This window comes from Macrobrachium nipponense, chromosome 40 (genome assembly GCF_015104395.2).
Source record: "Macrobrachium nipponense isolate FS-2020 chromosome 40, ASM1510439v2, whole genome shotgun sequence".
Lineage (NCBI taxonomy): Eukaryota > Metazoa > Arthropoda > Malacostraca > Decapoda > Palaemonidae > Macrobrachium > Macrobrachium nipponense.
In genome coordinates this window covers 20,392,747-20,400,710 of record NC_061101.1, presented here as the reverse complement: position 1 = coordinate 20,400,710, position 7,964 = coordinate 20,392,747, and the positions used below count along the sequence as shown (strand labels likewise).

The following is a 7,964-nucleotide window of genomic DNA, read 5'->3' as shown; positions in this document are numbered from 1 at the left end:
TCTATGAAATAGATGATGAACTTCTGCATAGGTCTATGAAACAGATGATTTACTTCTGCATGGTCTATGACATAGATGATGAACTTCTGCATAGGTCTATGAAACAGCTGAAGAACTTCTGCATGTCTATGAAATAGATGACGAACTTCTGCATAGGTCTATGAAACAGCTCCCGAACTTCTGCATAGATCTATGAAAAAAGCTGAAGAACTTCTGCATAGATCTATGAAACAGATGATTTACTTCTGCATGGTCTATGACATAGATGATGAACTTCTGCATAGGTCTAAGAAACAGCTGCCGAAATTCTGCATGGTCTATGAAACAGACGACTGGATTTATACATAGGCTTATGAAAAAGCCAAAGAACTTGAATAGGTCTATGATACAGATGAACTTCTGCATGTAGGTCTACAAAACAGCTGGCGAACTTATAAATAGATCTATGAAACAGCTGACGAACTTATACATAGGTCTATGAAACAGATGATGAACTTCTGCATATGTCTTTGAACCAGGAATGCTGCTTCACATAAGGTTCCATCAAGTGTCAATGTTATAAACCCCACCTTCTCGTTATTTTTCTATAGGCACCCTTGCTAAGTGAGGGGAATTAATGTAGGAAAAATGCTGACACGTAATTTACACACACACCACCCACACCACACACACACACACACACACACACACACCACACACACGCACACACACACAAAACACACACATATTATATATATATATATATATATATATATATATATATATATATATATATATATATATATATATATATATATATATATATATATATATATATATATATATATATGATATATATATATATATATATATATATATATATATATATATATATATATATATATATATATATATATATATATATATCAGATAAATGGTATATTAAAGAATGATTATAATTTAGTCATTATCCGGAAATAAAATTATAAATAACCAAATGATACTTCTTCGGGTAGATTACCAGTTTCATTTTCATTATTCGCAATTCATTTTAATAAATATATTAAGATTTAAGTTTAAGGTTCAACAATACTTTTCATTACAGCCGGAGAATTCTTTTGTCTCCCCTGTTTCGTTTCCTTCTCATTATGATATTATTTTATATCTTTAGGAAAAGGTATTTCAAAAGCGAGCATGGGAACACCTGACGCAGAGTATTATGTAGACACGCATTTGTAAATAAATAAATAATTAAAATTTAATTACAGTCTGGACCTAAATTTAAGCGGTGGCTCGGCGAGACGGAAGTACCATTAAATTTTACCATCCTTCACTATTCCCAGCTGGGCAAAACAGAATACTGAAAAGAGTGACTGAATTTACCAAGGCATTCAAAAGAGGCAAGGCTTTCACTTCAAGTGTATAAGAAGTCATAATTATGACAAGATTTTCTGGACAAGATCAAAGAGCCAGGCAATGCAGTGTTAACAACCAATCAAACACTCTAAGTGAAACGCGTAATTACACCAAGTATCCCTATGGTTATTCAAGATCTTAAGGAGCAAAGGAGAAGTTTGTGAACTTGCTTACCAGAATTTCACAATAAAACATTCCATGTCTGGAAGAAGCATGTGAACCAATCCGTCTACGAACTCGGTGGGAAAGGACATCCTCTTTAAAAACAACGCCAGGCCACATCACTTCCTCGTTAACATACAGGCCCAACAAAATTGTGAAGGGAAAGATCTGCTGAAACGTCTGCCTGATCAATGGAAAATCAAAGCATCGGATAATGACGGAAAGGAAATCAACAAGACTCCATAAATTCAATACAAAGGAGAGGAAAACAGAAAAGGTACTGCACCTGAAAATACACATATCAGGGGAGGCGACCTTCTCTCACGCCTCCTTAGCTCAGGGGCAGAGCACTGGTCTTGTAAACCAGGGGTCGAGAGTTCGATTCTCTCAGGGGGCAACGGAATATCCTCCAGAGGATTTCTTTAGTTATGCTTATTGCTAAGATGAGTAACCGGAAGTTAGCACAAGAATCGCATTCAGATTAACAAATACATAAGTGATTCTAGTCTAATTATACACACATACTCAAACAAAATAACTTTCATGACACCTGGGTGGTATTAGTATGTCATGCAACTGATGAACTGTCTTCCTTTCTTTGCAGTCTCGATTATGAATGAAGAGTTGTCTTACTCTCATTGCAGCCCCTACAATGATTGACAAGTTGTCTTGATCTCCTTACAATCCCTATGATGATTGACGACTTAGTCTGATTCTCCTTACAATCTTAATTGATGATTGACCGACGTCTTGATCTCATTACATGTCAATAACCCTTATGATGAACCGAGTTGACGCGACGTCTTGATCTCCTTACAATCCCTATATACGAGTTGTCTTGATCTCCTTATATCCCTAAGATTGAGTTGTCTTATCTCCTTACATCCCTTGATGGATGACGACCCTTGTTCTTGATCTCCTTACAATCCCTACGATGACTGACGAGTTGTCTTGATCTCCTTACAATCCCTATGATGATTGACGAGTTGTCTTGATCTCCTTACAATCCCTATGATGATTGACGACTTGTCTTGATCTCCTTACAATCCCTATGATGATTGACGACTTGTCTTGATCTCCTTACAATCCCTATGATGATTGACGACTTGTCTTGATCTCCTTACAATCCCTATGATGAATGACGAGTTGTCTTGATTTTACAATCCCTAGGATGATTGACGACTTGTCTTGATCTCCTTACAATCCCATGGATGATTGAAGAGTTGTCTTGATCTCCTTACAATCCCTATGATGATTGACAAGTTGTCTTGATCGCCTTGCAGTCTCTACAATGATTGATGAGTTGTCTTGATCTTACAATCCCTATGATGATTGATTGACGAGTTGTCTTGATCTCCTTACAATCCCCATGATGATTGATTGACGAGTTGTCTTGATCTCCTTACAATCCCTATGATGATTGACGAGTTGTCTTGATCTCCTTACAATCCCTATGATGATTGACGAGTTGTCTTGATCTCCTTACAATCCCTATGATGACTGACGAGTTGTCTTGATCTCCTTACAATCCCTATGATGATTGACGAGTTGTCTTGATCTCCTTACAATCCCTACTATGACTGACGAGTATGTTGCTCTCATTTCAGTCCGTATTATGACTGACACGTCTTACTCTCATTTCAGTTCTTCATATGATTGACAAGTTGTCTTACTCTCTTTGCAGTCCCTACTATGACTGATGAGTTGTCTTGATCTCCTTGCAGTCTCTATGACGATTGACGAGTTGTCTTGCTCTCCTTGCAGTTGCTATCATGATTGATGAATTTCCTTGCTCTCCTTGTAGTTCCCATTATGATTGACGAGCTTTCTTGCTCTCCTTCCAGACGCTATTACGATTGACAATTATCTTGCTCTCTTTGCAGTCCATATTATGATTAATGGATTGTCTTGTTCTCCTTGCATCCATATTACGACTGAAGAATTATCTTGCTCTCCTTTCATTCCTTATTATGACTGACGGATTATCTTGCTCTCCTTGCATTCCTTATGACTGACAGATTATCTTGCTCTCCCAGCAGTCCCTAATATAACTGATGAATTATCTTGCACTCCTTGCAGTCTCTCATATGACTGACGAATTGTCTTGCTATCTCTGCAGTCCCTATTACGATTGACGAACTGTCAAATCTTATTTCAGAGGTTAAAAATCTGACTAATATTATACAAATTAAAAAGCCGATAATTCATTTGAAAGAAAGTGCTCGGCAAAGAACAAGTACTAAATAATGATATCTATAGACAAACAAGTCATCATAAGAACAAATATTAAAAGTAAATTTAAGTACGTCTTATCAGTTTATTAAAACATTCCAATATGTACCAATTCCGGTAAAACCCACACATTACAGAGGGTTCCTATAACACGGGCATTAACACAATGCATCTTGCAAAGTAATAACACACACAACACATGAAGACATAAAATGGCATGTCTATACCAGTCACAAGAAAATAGCGCCTGCTAATGTGTTCTATTTATATACAAGACATGGAACCTCACAACTTCCTGAGAACAAAGTAATTTCAAGAAACCATTCTCCTGATTACAATTCGCCAAGGATATTCCTAAGTAAACATGATGGTTTTGCATTCTGGCGCGAAAAATTAATAATTTGGCCCTTATAGTAAAACATTCTGTTTGTCTGTAAATATTATTCCCCAATTTCTTTGCCTTGCCCTTTTCCAGGATAAACAGCTCACAGATGATATAACATAAAAGGCCAATAGTCAATACGTCTCGTTTCGGATACTGCCATCATCCAGATAATACATATATACGTATATCTCAAATGTCAGGTACCACAGAACAGAAAGTACTTGCAACATCCCAGCCCTTCACTATCTGATCACAAGCAGTAATCACTTTCTTTCTACATATGCGTTATTAACTAAAATCACTTTCACTGTTTTCGAAAAATTATAATAATGCACTTCCAAGCCACATATATGCCTTAAACAGATGCCGCCATGGTTTTCTGTCACCCAGAACTACCAAGGAATTAAAAAAAAGGAGGTATAGGGAATAGCAAACGCCTTTGAAGAAGTATGTCAAAACTCGTAAAAAGAACGAGACACCTACAAAACCTGAAATGCTAACCATAATCAACCACCACACACACATTGTGTATCGTCTGGACATTCAACAAATATGGCAGAATTGTCACCAGAAAACAAAATGGCTGTTCTGAAACAATCAAGATAAATTTTCATGAAAAAGCAGTACAATTTTAAAAATTGGTAAAATGCAACACAATACAGGTGAACTCTGCAGGAGGAGAACGTCCTTGAAGCTTTCCTGTACAAGGAAAACTAGCTAAAAACTACAGCAAACCATTTTGCATTTACCTAGATATTCTTTACTTGTGCCTTTACTTATTGTAAAAGTGCCACCTAAAGTGAACGAGAAAACACGACCACTACGATAAAATGTACCCTGGTGTTTTACTTGTCTTTATTTATTGTAAAAGTGCCTCCTAAAGTGAACGAGAAAACTCGATCACTACGATAAAATGTACCCTGGTGTTTTACTTATGTCTTTACTTATTGTAAAAGTAGCTCCTAAAGTGAACGAGAAAACGCGACCACTACGATAAAATGTACTCTGGTGTCGACATGCCTGAACAGAGCATTTCTTCCATTTTCTCCCAGAATGGTCTAATTACGTTTCAATTTCGTAGCTACAGTACTGAAGTTGTCGAAATTGGCTGAGGTCACATTCCACAGAACAGACAGTGTAATAAGAGCAATATGAACATTGCTCCTCAGAACACAGGCCCACTTACGAAAGTAAATCATTTGTATTTCCCATCACCAAAAGAATGGCACCAACTTGATAAGGGCGGCAAACAATTGACGAGGCGAGTAATGCTACTGCATTGTTTGTAGTTAAAAAAAAAAGAAAAAAAGAGAGAGAGAGAGATTACGGGAAAGAGCCGTCAAGGTAAACACCGTTCTCAAGGGGCCCTCGTGCAGTTTGTTGCAAGCAATATACAATAACAGCATTATTTATTGCTGCAAGAACACGTTATGAAAACAATGAAGAGTTTTATCTACCTGAAATCTCTGCAAGAATCGCAGGACTGGGGTTGAATGCAGACCTGGGCTACAATCAGTCCTAAAACGGCCTAAATTTCGTAAATAAGGAGGTAGTTGGGGGGGGGGGGGGGGTGCCAACCCCGGCCAAGTCATGATCTACGTTAGGTTAGGTTGAAGGACGACTTGCATTAAATATAGAATTCAACCCAAAGGCCAAGCGCTGGGACCTTTGAGGGAAACCTCGCAGTCGCACTGAGTCAATTGTTATAAGAGGGTGGAATATTAAAAGAGGTACAGTAAAATGAACGAAAGGGGTTGCAGTTAGGGGCCGAAAGCACGCTGCAAAGAACTTAAATAATGCCTACAGTGCGCCGCATGAGGTGCACTGATGGCACTACACCCCCCCCCCCCCCCCCCGGCATAGCCGTTGAAGCTTGTAGTAAAAACCTAAGGTTAATTTTCTATTATTTTATTATTATTATTATTATTATTATTATTATTATTATTATTATTATCATTAAGGTTTTATAAACCCGGTAGTTTGGCTGTTTTTTTTTTATACGAAGATAAGTGAAGAAATAAATCGATTTTCTTTCTTTATTTGAGTAAGTTTGAGTTATATACCTAATAACGTGAGTCAAAAATTGATAGGCTTACAAATCTTAAAACAACCTTAATATCTTTCCACATGAATTTTAACAAAATGGTTATTAAAATTTGTGCATGCCCAGTGGATCCCCAGGTGCCTCACCCCCCCCCCCCCCCCGCACCCCCCCCCCCCCCCCCCCCCCCCCCCCCCCCCCCTCAATTTACAGACTCCTGTTACGCCTATGGAAAGTTTAAGTTCGGAAGTATCAAGTTTCTCAGCAATTTGTAGCAGAAAAGGTACCCACTGGTTTGCAGGGATTCCCAAGACTGAATCTTTACTGCAAAGAGCTGAGTAAAGAAACCAATGCAAGTGCTTATCGATTTAACGAAAAAAATAATAAATAAAAAAAAAGAAACGTAACCCTAAGAATGCATTGCCAAGAACGGAGTATGAAATTAATAAACAAAAAAAGTTATACTAAAACAACAGCGTTAGAGGTTCGTGCAAAGAAACGTGTAAACAAAACAAAGCAAATTTTCCCCCATGCTCAAGCCTCCTTAGCTCAGGGGCAGAGCACTGGTCTTGTAAACCAGGGGTCGAGAGTTCGATTCTCTCAGGGGGCAAAACTAGTTCTTTAACGATGTACCAGAGTTAATTTATTTAATAATCGTCAATGCTTAAGCCTACAATGATCATGAAACCTATGGACGTAGATAACAAAACAGTTTCATTAATCAACGCTGTAAAGGCTATGATCAAATGAATAGTAACGAACGTTTACCAGTACAAAATAAGACATTATATTTAACTCGTAAAATGCCATGGTCAGTATACAAGCTCAAAGTATATATTTCACAACACAAATTTGCACACCGTACTTTAAATTACAGACAAATTACCGAGATTTCGTGAATAAGACTTATATGAAATATTACACTTCAAAAGAAAAACTATTCATATTTTCTCATTCATACCCAAGGAAATTATTGTTTCGGGTATTCCGTAAAACCTTGACAGTGGTATATTACAGTAAATACAGAGTCGCCCTTTTGCAAAATACTTACAAGTACTTGCTGTCTTCTGCAGTCATCTACACTTGAGCTGTTATCCGAGCATAAGTAAATTTACATATTCTGTGTAATGCTTCCAAAATATTCTAACAAACAGCTGCGTCAGGAGTAGCGAAGATTTACGACGTTCTAATTCCGTTAACTTCCTTATAGCGTTGTACAGTTCTTCGTATTTTCCACCATTGCTTCATCGCCTTTTGGAAAGTATTGTCTCGGGTCTTCTTCTGTAATTTCTTAAACGGAAATGTTCGTTCAACTCTTCCCTTCCGGTCGTTGTTGCACTAATTTTCAGCAGAGGTGGAGGAGCCACGGCGGGCCTATTGAGTGGGGTCATCTTGAATGCTTTTATAGCATCTCATGCGTACGGTTACATAAAAACATACATGTACATATATATAAATAAAGGTTTTGCCACGGAGGAAAACATGAAAGGCGGGAGAGCCAAGAACTTTCGGTCTAGCACGACCCTTTATTAGGCCTAAGTAAAGGGTCGTGCTAGACCGAAAGTTCTTGGCTCTCTCGCCATTCAATTTTTCCTCCGTGGCAAAACCTTTATTTATATATAGCATCACGTTTTATATAATTCATGATCAAGTTATTCATGTAAATATATGGATATTTCTTGCTGAAAGCCGATGGATGCACTCGTGATATCTACCACTAAAAGACAACCCTTCCCAATTTACTAGATT

The 7,964-nt window shown here is 37.6% G+C and overlaps 2 non-coding genes across 2 annotated transcripts; both read left to right on the top strand.

The window, feature by feature from the left end:
• The first annotated feature begins 1,882 nt into the window (after positions 1–1,882).
• Trnat-ugu (transfer RNA threonine (anticodon UGU)) lies at positions 1,883–1,954 on the top strand. Its single transcript has one exon. It is a non-coding gene; the product is annotated as a tRNA-Thr (tRNA).
• Positions 1,955–6,753: 4,799 nt separating this feature from the next.
• Positions 6,754–6,825, top strand: Trnat-ugu (transfer RNA threonine (anticodon UGU)). The gene has a single exon. It is a non-coding gene; the product is annotated as a tRNA-Thr (tRNA).
• Positions 6,826–7,964: the final 1,139 nt, after the last annotated feature.